The sequence below is a fragment of the Rosa chinensis genome, chromosome 3 (assembly GCF_002994745.2).
Source record: "Rosa chinensis cultivar Old Blush chromosome 3, RchiOBHm-V2, whole genome shotgun sequence".
NCBI lineage: Eukaryota > Viridiplantae > Streptophyta > Magnoliopsida > Rosales > Rosaceae > Rosa > Rosa chinensis.
The window spans coordinates 23,999,158-24,013,380 of record NC_037090.1 but is presented as its reverse complement, the minus strand read 5'-3'; the positions used below and the strand labels follow the sequence as shown (position 1 = coordinate 24,013,380).

The 14,223-nt window shown below is 37.4% G+C and overlaps 1 long non-coding RNA gene and 1 pseudogene across 1 annotated transcript; both read right to left on the bottom strand.

The window, feature by feature from the left end:
- LOC112192206 overlaps positions 1-14,223 on the bottom strand; it is a 253,426-nt pseudogene that overhangs the window by 238,336 nt on the left and 867 nt on the right.
- LOC121052203 lies at positions 11,710-13,572 on the bottom strand. Its single transcript, XR_005808400.1, has 3 exons — positions 13,342-13,572; positions 12,600-12,705; positions 11,710-12,080 (listed from the first exon to the last, which is right to left on the bottom strand). It is a non-coding gene; the product is annotated as an uncharacterized LOC121052203 (long non-coding RNA).

Sequence of the window (14,223 nt, the reverse complement as noted above, 5' to 3'; positions counted from 1 at the left end):
CCCACATTACCATACTGTTTTAATTCCATTGTAGAAACATTTCAGTTTACCATCTCTGACAATGGAAATTATGAATCACACGCTTTCAACTCTAAGCAACCTGTTTGGAAACATTGTAGATTGGCTTTTCAATTATGATAACAGTGCCCATTCTTGGATAGATAATCACTAGGTAGAATTATCACATTACTTTGAGAAATTATCACATTCCTTCTGAACGGTAATACTTCATCTAATTTCCAGACACACAAGTAGCATATGGAGTACATGTCACCGAGTTTTACAGATCATCCACAAGCAAAAAACAATTGTAATCAGGATTGATAAAATTTTCTTGTAAAAAGTAAAAGCAACAGGACATTACCTTGAACATAACAGAGTAGAAAGGTAAAGTGCAACATGTAACACCAATACTTATGTCCACAGTAAGCCACTAGTCATGCAACTCAAATGTTCTGGAGAATCAAGACTCGGTAAAGCCTTCACAAAAGAGTTCGCCTGAATCAATCATAGATACAATACTACGATACAATTTATAGACTACCACCACGTAGTGCAAGCACTAGATGAAAGACAGAGCCACCCTCAATGTTGTAGTCTTTAGCAGTTTTGTCATCTCCAAGCTGCTTGCCAGCATAAATCAGCCTGCAGAGATTTAAAACTCATTAGTGCTGATCTCTTGAAAATTGGCCAGTACCATAAACACGTGAAGCTATCAACTAAGACAAGAATAATAAAGCAGCAATCATGCTGCTTATTAAGATTTTATCCTAGCAGGTCTTCTTAAGTAATTAATATCAAATGCAAGTGAGATCCCAAAACAGTTGTCAAGTTATTGTGCATATACATCAATTATATGGTAACCAAGATATGGAGCACCTAATAGTCCCAAACAGGAAGTGAAACAAAGTCAACCACAACTTGACCAACCTTCAATGTTCAAGATAATCTTGGCCACTGAACAGATCTAGTTCTGCGGAAAACCACGAGAGCCTTTCTGAAGTAAAGAATGAGCCAATGTTGATACAACTTCCTATAGTGGTGAAAAACAACCAAACACTAACCAATGCATTGCTCACTGCCACATTTGCAACCAAATCTCTGGAACAGATCAATGACATTTCTTCTTTTTCAATTCATAGAAACTCAATAGGCAGCAAAGCATAAACAATGTTATATTTCCATGGATGATATAAGGCATGAAAAATAACTAAACTAAGAGTTCAGTTTAAAAACGTTTAATGCATACTGAAGCTAGATAAAAGTAAAAAAACCAGACATAACTCAAATTCAAGTAACTTGTTACTTTACATAGATTGAATATGAGAAGAAAGAGAAACAAGTACCTCTGTTGCACCGGAGGAATTCCCTCTTTCTCCTTAACCTTTTCCTTCATTCGGTCAATGGTGTCAGTCGGTTCAATATCAATCTCAATTTCTTTCCCGGTAAGAGCATTCACCTTAATCATAGTTCCTCCCCTCAGCCTCAAAACCAGGTGAAGAGTTGACTCCTTTTGGATGTTATAATCTGCAAGAGTTCTGCCTTCTTCCAATTGCTTACCGGCAAAAATCAATCTCTGCTGATCAGGAGGGATGCCTTCCTTATCCTGAAAACAAGGGTATAATACATGGCTGCATATAAAGGAAAATGTAAATTAAGGATAATTTTAAGGAAACAGCAGATATCAGAGAGGCCAAAAACCATGTTTGATCATAAAATTTCACATTATACATCTACTGCTTTCGTCATGATACTTAGTTCTTTGATAACACTATCGATTTCTCCTGAAATGTCAAGAATCACATATCAGATCATCTCTGTTTCTAATTCCACTAAAATCAGAACTAAAACGAGAACGGGGAGAGAGAAGGGGGTGAACCTTGCCAAAAACAATGTCGTGGGAGTTGGGGAAGCGGATGTGACCTTTTAGGACCTGAAGAATGGCGGTGCCACGGAGGAGGCACTTGGAGAGGTAGTGAGAGCTGCTGGAGGTGGGAGGACGAGGATGATCTGGAGTTGGCGGAGGAGCACTCTTCCTCGGAGACCGCCATTGACGATGACTGTCTAAGGGGCTTTGATCATTGAGTAAGAACATACATACATGTAAAACTAGAAGAAACACCAACGTACAAACTTGTAGTTCCTAACTTCCTATTCGTTTCTTGCAGAGAATTATCTCAAATAATAATTCTAACTAAACCAGACAAAACTACTATAGCAATCCCCGCAAGTAGTGAAGAAATTCATACATTCTCCAGAAGTTCCTTATTTCGGGTAATCATAGTTTGGCCATCAATACCTGATCTATCAACACGACAACAGCTAGTATGGATGCGTGCATTCCCAAAGGCTAGAAAAAATAGGTTAATAAGTTGGAGATGTGGATGAACATTTCCTAAAGGTTGCTACTTCTCTTGCCTTTACATTCATTAGTTCCTGCCCAGAATTTTCTATATATGTAACATATTTGAATACCTCTCAGCCTCGTAACACAAGTGAAGATTCCCAACGTAGTATCTGTGTCCTATCTTACCAGAGAAGAGTCTTATTAACATTTTTATTAAAAATACTAATTACCTAATTCCACTGACCCTAAGGAGAAACTGCTATATAGGTGATTGAATCAAGATATTCAAATCAATTCCTACGTATCAAATGTAGGTTTTCACAGGACACAAACACTAAACTAGTGTGAACTACTTGTCCACTGCATGTACACTAAGCTTTTGTCTTAATAAAGATTCTTTCTTCTTAAACAAAACAATAACAAAAAGCAAATAAAGAAAGAAAGAAAGAAAGAAGAGAACGGTTGAACTAGCCCGGAGGTAGACATACCAATATTTGGGCCTTTTGGGTACAGTTGACGCACTCCCTGTTCTTCCAAGCTTGGAAGCATGTCATCCGTCTATATAAAATAAACATGAAACTTTGTTAGGAATAAATTATAAGGAAATAATGGAGATCAAATCAGACATTGATAACGTTAATACACTAATCTAGAATAATAAGCTTATTTTGTTTAAGGATAATCCAAAACTCAATAGTCAAAAATCAAAACCTTGCATCCCTGGATTAAGGAACTAAATGACGCATTACATTTTCCAGACGATAATTAAACAATATAATTAGTTATGGCAATACTTATGATATCCAAAGATTAAACAACAAAGCAACTTTCAGATATCAAATTTACAGTCTGTATATAAATGTGGAGTAGAAGGTAAAGAATAGGAAAAGCTTACAGTGTAATTAGCACCATAGCAGACGTATGTCCCTTCAATTGGAGGCGACGGCGAAGGAGCAGATTTGGGATCTTGCAAGTAATCTTTGTATAGCTTATAATACGGTGGTGGAGGTGGGTGGGTCGCTGTAGCCATTTCAAGCACCTTGTTGCCAAACCTAACATCAACCAAAAGGAATAAAACATTAAGTTAAACTTCAATGGACGGAGACGAAAATTGTACATGACAAAAGTTACCGACATCGAACAAGAAATTTCACCTAAAACTCACAAAACCCTAAAAGTGAGAATTTCGTCATTGTTTAAGCTAACTAATAACCAGGAGTTCATGAAACTGTAAATCCACATTTGGTTACTGAGAAAGCAAAAATAATAAAACTGATTCACACGGATTTACGTATGTTTCTAGCCCTAATTACCTTGAAATTAGCGAATACTCAAGCATTATTTTGTATTATTACTTTGTTTTCTTCATTTGTAGGAAATTATGGTCAAGAGAGGAAAAAGACGATAGAAGTAGCGAATTCAAGCAAAAAGTCAACTGGTTGACCATCGGGTCAACCAACAATTTGGTCCAATAGCACACAAGTGAAGACCCAAGCCCATTTGTATTACATCTTTGTATTTAAATTTCAAATTCAAAATTGATGTAATGACAATAATAAATAGTGAACCACATCTCACACACATCACACATGTGGATAAAGATATTTATTTGTGTTCACACTAGGCACACACCCACTTACACTTTTGCCCTCCGGTTTTCTTTATATTTTCTAAAATGTTTTCTAAACTTTTAATTCTCTATTTTTTTATTAGGTTGTTTTAGTCTTTTCATTTTACCATTTTTCTACTTGTTTTTGAGCCCTTGGATCTAGGGTACAAGTCTAATCTTGACCCTTGAACCCAAGGGGATATTTAAGCACCTTTGCACACACATTTCACAAGCTTAAGACCCATTTTTCAGCACCCTAGGCCTTTTGGCCGAATTTGGGATTTCTTTCCCTTCTCACCTCTTCTTCTCTTCTTCATCCCCCATTCTTCACATGTAAGCTTGCACAAGGAGGAGGCACATATATTTCCGGTATCTAGGCCACCATCTCTACACCATGGCTTTATAAGGGTAGCAAGAGAAGCCATGAAGTTATGGCAATAGCTAGTGACAAGCTTTGCCTTAAATTTCATGGATTTCTCCTCTCTTTCCCTCTTCTTTCTCTCTCTTATTTCTTGCTTATGGTGTTGTTTGATGTGTATTGATATATACTTGTGTGTGACCTCTCATGGTTTTAGGGTTTTGAAACCCAAGTTTAGTTTTATATGGTTTTGTTGAGGAATTAATAAAATTGATGTTTATTCATATGATTTGTGTACTCTTGCTTTAATTTCTTCACTCTAGATGTATGGTTTAGGTTTTCCCCTCCTTAATCTATGTTTGGTGTGTTGGAATTGGAATATTAAATTGGGGAATTTATGTTTCAATTTAGATTATGGCATAAGTATGGTGGAATTAATTTGCCCATTGCATATCTCTATTTCCATTTGGATTTCTTAGATTGTGGTTCTCAAGTCACCCAATTTTGAGTATTATTACCCTTGATTGTCGGAATAGTATTCGGAATTTTTGAGTAGGGTAATTGTTATCACAAGTACTCTTTTCGACCTTATTATTTGTGGTGATGGTTGCTAGAGTGTGTTACAATCGATTGTCGAAACATAAAGCATTTAGTTTTGAGCACTTATGGCCCTAACAAGGCATAAGGTTTAAGACTAGTATAGGGTCGCCAAAAACTAAGTATTCTTTCTTCTTCTTGTTTTTGCTTAGGGTTTGACTACTATTTTATGACAATCAATTTAGCTTTCTTTTCGACCTCTTAATGCTAAATGGAAATCCGACAAAACATTTGAAGCATCATATGAATTAATCATCATCATTCCATATAAATTTAGATTTGTGTGGAGAACCTTGAATTCCATGGTGACCCTTGATGCGATGCATCCCATCCTTCTATCTATCTCATTTTTATGTTGTAGTTAATTAGTTTATTTATCATTTATGAAAATCCAAAAATATTGTGACTTTCCCACTACCATTCATTTGTAAATCCATGTGGGCGTGAGCATTACAAGCACTTTTGTGTGTTTCACGGCCCTATATAGGCCTTGCTTGGTGCAAGGCCGTCTATGTGATTTTGTGTGATGCAAAGTCATGCTTGAATGAGGCTCGGTGCCTTATTTAGCATTTTTTTTAGTTTTATTTATTTGTGCAAGTGATTGTTGGTGACCTAGAACCATAGGATTCCTAGCTAGCTCGTAATCCCCGAGGTACGATAAACCGGGACGTAAATACTTCCCATCTTTGATGACCGTGTTGATTGTTACGCGATAGGCGAATGAAAAACGCTCAAATCAAAAACAAATAGCTTATTTTTAGAACAGCAAATTGCTCCTCCCGCACAATCAAATTACTTGTGTTTGTTCTTTAAGAACACATAGAAAAGAAAACGGAAAACTGAAATTTCAAAACTCTGTAGTTTTGATTTCTCAGGACCTGAATATACCATCACACTGTATCAATAATTTTCAAAATTATGCTGTTTGTTCAAGTAGCATATCTATCTTGACAAGCAAAACCACCGCTTTGACCCCAAAAAATAAAATAAAATGAAAGCCACCAAATTGCCACATTGGAGCTTGTTCTTCTCTATTCTCACTCTCGGTATTAGCAGCTGCACTAGGAGCGGCATTAACAGTGGCACTAAATCTGGCCGGACATGAATCACCATCACTCATCAATTCTTGATCTAACTAATTCAATTTTCAAATACATTGAATATTGAATGACCCAGAAATCACATACCCAATCAGAAATACCAAACCCAACCTAGGAAATTTGAAGTAAGAGAGAGATAGGCAATTAGCTTCAGATTTCTTAGCCCTCATAATTCCGCAATCACAAGAAATTGAGGCAATTTGAACTTTGAAGGGCCAAGTTTTCGAAACAAAAGCCAGGAAACAAATTGCAGAAACCAACTCAAAAACAAAATTGAAACAAAACAGAGCAATTACATGCTCACACTACACAATATTTCGTAAATGTTAAAAACGTAAAGTGATTACATGGCAAGAACGATTACAACATAGAGTACGACACCAGACCAAAAAAAAAAAAAACCTTACGACAAAAGAAAAAACAATTACATTATTTGTGATGAAAATACAGAGAAAAAACACCAGGGGAGTCTCCGGCATAATTGAGTTGAGCTGCATGCTTAGTCTGCCTAACCATTTAAACGTCTCCAATACTTTTGATTAATGTAAACATGCCTTCTGTGATTACCAAATCTGTGTTCCAGCTGAGGGAATATCTTGAACAGGATGTTAAACATAGCTCTGTAATACAATTTCCTCCATCTCTTGCAAAACAAAAGTGACCCGACGGCAATTCCAAACCCACATGTAAATCCAATTTCAGCACTGATAATATTCCAATCAATCTCATCTCCAGAATTCGGATTACTTGAGCTTCCATTAAACTTTGGAGGTGGCAATGCGATTGTTGTATCCCATGTCAGAGGAGGCCCCCATAATCCTTTGTTACCCTCGAAGGAGGTATTTGGAAATGTTGAAAATTGAGTGCCGGTTGGGATCCTTCCCGTCAGTTGATTATATGAGACATCCAAGGACGAAAGGAAGGTGAGAGTTGCAAGCTGCGGTGGAATTTGGCCGCTCAGGTGGTTCTCTGAGAGGTCTAAGGACTGCAATTTCCGCATCTTACCAAATGATGATGGGATGTTTCCGGTGAAAGTATTACCGGATAAATTGAGGAAATATAGTGATTTCAACTCTCCAATTTCCTCAGGTATTGATCCGTTGAATTTGTTGGAGGAGTAGTCAATCAAGGTGAATATAGTTAGAATCTTAACAAAATCCAACTCCAAACCTTTGATGATAGTCGTAATTGCATCTCTATAATAATAAACAAAACCTCTTTGAAAAAAACTATTCAAAAGACAAGATTTATCAGTCATATAAAATAGATTATTCCTGCACGGCTGATCAGAAAATCCAAGGTTAGTTGGAGAATCATCCTCATTAGACACCATAGCCTGCCATGTCAGTGACAATCTTCGTGGCATATCACCACTGAAATTGTTGTGAGCTAAATTTATTATTTGAAGCATAGGCCATGTGCCATTGGTCTTGGGACATCCAATGCTTCCATAAAACTTGTTGGACCGCAAAACAAGGACACGCAAGGTAGATAAGCTCATTAAAAAGCATGGAAAAGTATCTGTTATCTGATTGTTTCCAAGATTTAAAACCCCTAAACTTGAGCAGTTGACAAGAGATTTCGGAAACTGGCCTTGTATTTGATTGTTACTGAGGTCTAGAGTTTGTAGCTCACAACCGCTGAGAAAATTATCGGGAATTGTGCCACTCAGGTTGTTTCTCTTCAAATCAATGACCGAAAGCTGAGGTGATTGAGTCAAGCATTGGGGAATGTTTCCACTTAAGGAATTATTGGACAGATCAAGAACCCGACCACTTGCGTTGCATATTGATTTTGGAATGGCCCCGTGGAAGTTATTGCTTGAAAGAGAAAGGTAAGACCGAGTAAAAATGAAGTCACCAATGTTAGTCGGTATACTAGAGCTGAAATTATTTCTTGAATAATCTAGATACCTACTGCTGAAGAACAAGGGGAAATGTCCCTGAAGCTGGTTTGAATGAAGATCAACCACTGACAGATCATGAACATAGGTAGAATTAAGTAGAGGAGCTTCTAAACTTTCCAAGGAGTTACAAGAAAGATTTAGTTTTTGAAGAGAATCCAAAATCCAAATCCAATTGGGTATCTGTCCTTGAATCTGGTTGTCTGAGAGGTCCAAGTTGGTTAAATGGGATTGATTTCTCAAGAAGTCTGGGAATCTTATCAACTTGTTAGAAGCTAATCCCAAGTAATTAAGCTGAAGGAAGGAATATGAGGAATGGATACCTTGAAGTTTGTTGGAATGAAGGTCCAGAGAAGATAAAGCAGAAGTGGAATTAGGAAGAGGAGCTTCTAGAGTCACCAAGGAGTTGTTAGAAAGATCAAGGGAATTAAGAGATTTGAGACTCAAAATCCAATTAGGTATCTCGCCTTGAAGCTTGTTGGAATGAAGGTCCAGAGAAGATAAAGCAGAAGTGGAATTAGGAAGAGGAGCTTCTATAACCGAGAACCGATTGTGGGATAGTCTTACTATTTCCAGTTTGGGAAGAGAAACAACAGATGAAGGAATAGTCCCATAGAGTTGATTGTTGCTCAAATCGAGGCGTTCCAGATTAACAAGGGTTTCCCAGTGAATAGAACTAATGGGACTATTAAATCTGTTCCCGGACATGTCCAGGTCAGCCAATAGTGTGAGGTTTTCAATCGACTTGGGAACTGATCCTGTGAAATTGCACTCTAAAAGATATACACTTGACAACATCTTAAGATTTCCAATAGAGTTGGGCAGGTCACCTGAAAAACTTGTCCCATCTACAATTAAGTATCGAAGAGACCCATTGTTTGGAAATTTTGGAAAGGAACCATGAAGAACACCATTACCAGAAAGGCCAATGGTTTGTAGGGAAGGTATCTGAAAGATCTCTTGGGGAAATGTTCCGAGCAAGTAGGAATAACTAAGACTCAGGTAAGTCAAGTTTGGAAAATTGGCAAAGAATCTTGGAACTGGAGCATAGAAGGAGTTATATGACAAGTCAATCTCATACAGAGATTGAAGCTTTGCAAGGGACTCACAAATAGGGCCTGAAAGACCACAATAAGACAAGCTCAACACCCTCAGATTTGGCAGTGAAGATGATATGGCTTCGCACCAGTCACTCCCCTGTCCTGATATCTTTACAGATTCAAGATTTAACTCTGTAAGCTCTGTAAGGTTCTGGATTAAAGTGCCTAAATTCGGGTTCTCAAGTTTTAACGCTGTAAGGTCTGTAAGGTACTGGATTGCAGTGCCAAACTTCGATTTCTCAAGGTCTAACACCTTCCACGAGTAATGATGCATAGAGAGATCAAGAACTACCAACCTTTTCAAGCGTGCAACCTCAATGGGAATTTGCCCAGAAAAATAAGCACCACTTAAATTCAAATACCTCAAATTTGCAAGCTTTCCGATTGCAGATGGAATTGAAGAGTCATTGAAGTTGTTATCGGCCAAATTGAGGCTCTGAAGATGTTGAAGTTGGAAGAGATTGCTTGAATTGTCAATGCTGCAGAAGATAGACTCGCTGCTGAGATCAAGTCCGACAACATGCCCATTGGTGCTGCAAGTTACACCGTGCCAAGAACAGCAGTCGGTGCTCGAATTCCATGTGATAAGCTTGGAGGATTCGGAAGAATTAAATTCAAGACTTTGTTTGAAATGGAGCAATGATTGTTGCTGGGCTTCAATGCAATTGCTGTGAACTGCGGGGATGAGGTTAGAAACAGTGGTTGTGAATAAGAAAAGGAAGAAACGGAGGAACAGAGTGGGCATGTTTTAAGCAGGCACAAATGTGGTGTGGGAAAGTGATAATTGGGAACTGGTAATGGTTGTGGACTGGTGGTGGCTTTTAATAGGTCATGGAATTGGAAAATGCGTCCATAATATCTGTGCCAGGCTTGACTTCGAAGTCCTTCATCTCTATCGATGGGCAACTTCCAAGAAAAACGAGACGCTAGGAAAGAGGTTTTTCTCATGATCAATTATTTTGATAGCTGCAATTGTAACAATTTATTTTCTTTATAGTTTTTGTGGTGTATTTGAGAATGAATGAGTCAATGCATTCAAAGCAATAATAGACGTCTCAGTCTGGAGAAATTGCCTTAATCTGGTGTATTTTTGGCGTATTCGGAAGACTTGGTTGTGATTGTCTCAGTAATACAGAGCTAATTAAGCTGGTGGATGAAAGCTCAAAGGTAATAAGAACGTTCCTTCTTTTCAGTTATTTAGTATGTTGAGAATTTACTAGATAATAAGAACATTTGATAACTCAGGGGCAACTTACCCATAAAGAACAGCAACAGTACTGACTGCTCGAATTCCAAGTTATGAGCTTGCATAATGAAGAAGAATCTAATATGAGACTTTTCTTGAAATGGAACAGTGATTGTTGCTGGGCTTCAATACACTTGCTGTGAACTGCTGGACGAGTTAGTAACACAAGCAATGATTACTGCAAAACAACAAGAAGTGTGGTACGTGGCTTACTACCGCACCGATATTGTCTCTATTAGGTGTTGGATTCAGTACAACTAGGAATACGTCATCCACTTGTAAGTTATATTTTTATTTTGTCGTTTTCTTGATGTGGGATCTTCACCCTTCAACCATTAGCAAAAGGAAGAGATGGAGGTAAAAAATTGTCATTTCTTTTAACAAATTTTTAGACACAAGCACAAATGCAGTGAGGGCTTTAACTAAGTGTTGATGGTTGTGGTGGCTTTTAGAAGGTACTTGAAATTGGGGGACAAAAAAAAAAAATATGCCTCCATGAGATAATCTGGGATTGGCTTGACTTTCAAGTCTTCTCCTATCTCTATGTAATTACTAGGAAAAATAAGACGCAATGATAGTAGATGCGTGCATGCTTTGAGGTTCCATCAAGTGTTTCAGTACATTGAGTTCTGATTGGTATCGCATTCAAATTTCTGAGATTTGTAGTTGGATTGACTTTGAAGTCTTCTGGCTTTGGCAATACTTCAGACACACTGACCCTACTCTTCTGGGTTATGAGATTGACAAGGTGAACGATGACACTTGTGTGGAAGTCTTTCCACCCAAGCTTGACTTGGATGTCTTCCCATCTTTCTGCAACCAGCTGGAAATTAAATTGGGTGGAAGGACCAGTTTAATGTGTTATACAGAGATGCAAATGCTGTTAAAAATGTCTGCTGATTGTGTGAGAGAGCATGACCAACTTTTCCAAATAAATGTTCAGCTCTATTAGTCTATTTCTGAAAATGACCACGAGCAGTCTGATTTAAATTTCTAATTTCTAATTTGATACAATGAATGTTATATTTGCTCCCTGTGCTACCATCAACAATCATTCTCACCATTCTTAAATAACAGTTCTGTCTTGTGCCAAGTTGTAACAATCTAAGCCAACTTTAGATCGTTATTAACCAGAAGTCAACAGATCTGTGTGACTTCAATCGCCCAGATTACGATACTGTTATAATTCCATTGTGGAATCATTTCAGTTTACCATCTCTGAGAATGTGAATTCTGAATCACACGCTTTCAACTCTAATCAGCCAGTTTGGAAAGAGTGTAGATTGACTTTTCAAGTATGATAACAGTTCCCTTCTTAGATAGATACAATAGGTAGAATTATCACATTACTTCGAGAAATTATCACATTCCTTCTGAAAGGTATACTTCATTTAATTTCCAGACACACAAGTAGCATATGGAGTACATGTCACCCAGTTTTATAGAATATCCACAAGCAGAAAACAATTGTAATCAAGATTGATAAAATTTGTTGCCCAAGTGAAGCTAAGCTTGTATAAAGTAAAAGCACCAGAGCATTACAGTGAACATAACAGAGCAGAAAGGTAGAGTGCAATATGTAACGCTGATACTTATGTCTAAAGTAATCCACTTGTCATGCAACTCAGATGTTTTGGAGTATCAAGACTCGATAAAGCCTTCACAAAAGAGTTTGCCTGAACATTAATAGATACAATATTATGATACAATCTATAGGCTACCACCACGTAGTGCAAGCACTAAAGGAAGGACAGAGCCACCCTCAATGTTGTAGTCTAGCAGTTTTGTCATCTCCAAGCTGCTTGCCAGCATAAATCAGCCTGCAGAGATTTAAAACTCATTAGATGCTGATCTCTTGAAAATTGGCCAGTACTATAAACACGTGAAGCTATTAAATTATTAATAAGACAATAATAACAATGCAGCAATCATGCTGCTTAATAAGACTTTATTCTAGCAAGTCTTCTTAGGCTATTAAAATCAAAATGCAGGTGATATCCCAAACAGTTGTCAAGTTGATGAGCATACTAGCCTTCCTACACACGCTTACGTGCGTGCGGAAGTGCATTGCTCACGTGTGCAATTAACTTTTGTTTTAATTATCATGATTATTTATATTGTCCATCTTTTTTATGTGGTTAAAGGCACAACAGTCAGAATTACTCAACCACTTACAACAGTCAGAATTCGCAACTATTTCTCAAATAAGGAGCTGCTTCTTGCCTTGCTTCTCATTAGATTTTTCATTTTGCTCTTACTCCTACCTCCCCAAATCAAAGCTTTACTCAGTGGAACCTCTTTCCCCAATCTTTCAGACTTATTAGCATTGACAAAAGTACCTTCATCAGCAATTGAATGGCTGCTGTTAGCACATTCCAGTTTCGCACATAAAAAGCCACTGCTAGTACATTTTTGTCTCTTTACATTGTGCTCCAGAGCTGGTACCTGCGAATAATCAATCAAGAAATTTAAACAGCTTGACCCAATTTTTGCAAAAGTGCAGCAAAATTTAATTGGGGCAAAATTCAAGAAACTCAAAGTAGTTTCTTTAAGCAATTGTATTTCCATGAGTTCAATCATAGTAACGGAAAGTATTTTCTTTGTATTTTCAGCAGTTACCTATTTCCATGTAGTCTTAACAAAAAATATATAAAATTATATTTCTTGACAGTATTAGAGTAACCAATCAGATTAGATTTCTAGACAACTTCTCTTCTATCTTAGCAGGTATATATGATAAGAATCTTTGACTCTATTGATTCAGACCTATATGATTCAAAGTGTTTAATATTTTTCCTCTATATAGTGTTCTAGGAGAATGACATTATGCTAAAGTTTTTAATGGTTCTGTTATCCAAAGACTCATATCATCAAAATTCTGTAATGGATATGAAAACGCTTTCCTCTATATAAGAGATAGTTAAATGTACCACTTATTTCAAATACAAATTCTCAAAACTTAGATCATGCAACAGCCATATAGTTTCACAACAGTGAACAAAATATACAATCGATGCAAAATCCAACAGAACATCTGATATAAATCTGGAAACAGCAAATCATATCTTGTTGTTTTTCCACCTAATAATCTCTCCCATCAAGAACCCTAATCATCAATCTCCAATACCGAAGACCCAGAATTATTCAACCCTACCGCTCTAAACCCTTTCCTCTGCCTCGAATTAAAAGACAGAAGTAGTTTTCTCTGTGCGGCAAAAGCCAGAACCGTCAGTCCCCTTTCGGTTACTCTGTAAATCGTGGGAAATATCAAGGGCAATATCGGATGTTCAAAAATTTGACCAAATAATGAACTGTAAAGGCCTCCTCGCCTTGTATATAGAGATACACCAATTATATGGTAACCAAGTCACCAAGATACGGAGGCGGAGCAGCTAATAGTTCCAAACAGGAATTGAAGCAAAGTCAACCATAAGTCGACCAACCTTCAGTGGTCAAGATAATGTTGGCCACTGAACAGATCTAGTTCTACGGAAAACCATGAGAGCCTTTCTGAAGTAAAGAATGAGCCAATGCTGATACAACTTACGATAGTGGTGAAAGAAAACCAAACTAAAGTACAAAACCAGACATAACTCAAGTTCAAGTAAGTTATAACCCAGACATAACTCAAGTTCAAGTAAGTTATAACTTTCGATAGATTGAATCTGAGAAGGAGAAAAAAGTACCTTTGTTGTACCGGAGGAATTCCGTCTTTCTCCTCAGCACTTTCCTTGATTCTGTTAATGGTGTCAGTCGGTTCAATATCAATCTCAATTTCTTTCCCGATAAGAGTCTTCACCTTAATCATAGTTCCTCCCCACAGCCTCAAAACCAGGTGAATGTTATAATCTGCAAGAGTTCTACCATCTTCCAATTGCTAACCGGCAAAAATAAATCTCTGTTGATCAGGAAGGATGCCTTCCTTATCTTGAAAACAAGTGTATATTACATGGCTGCATGTAA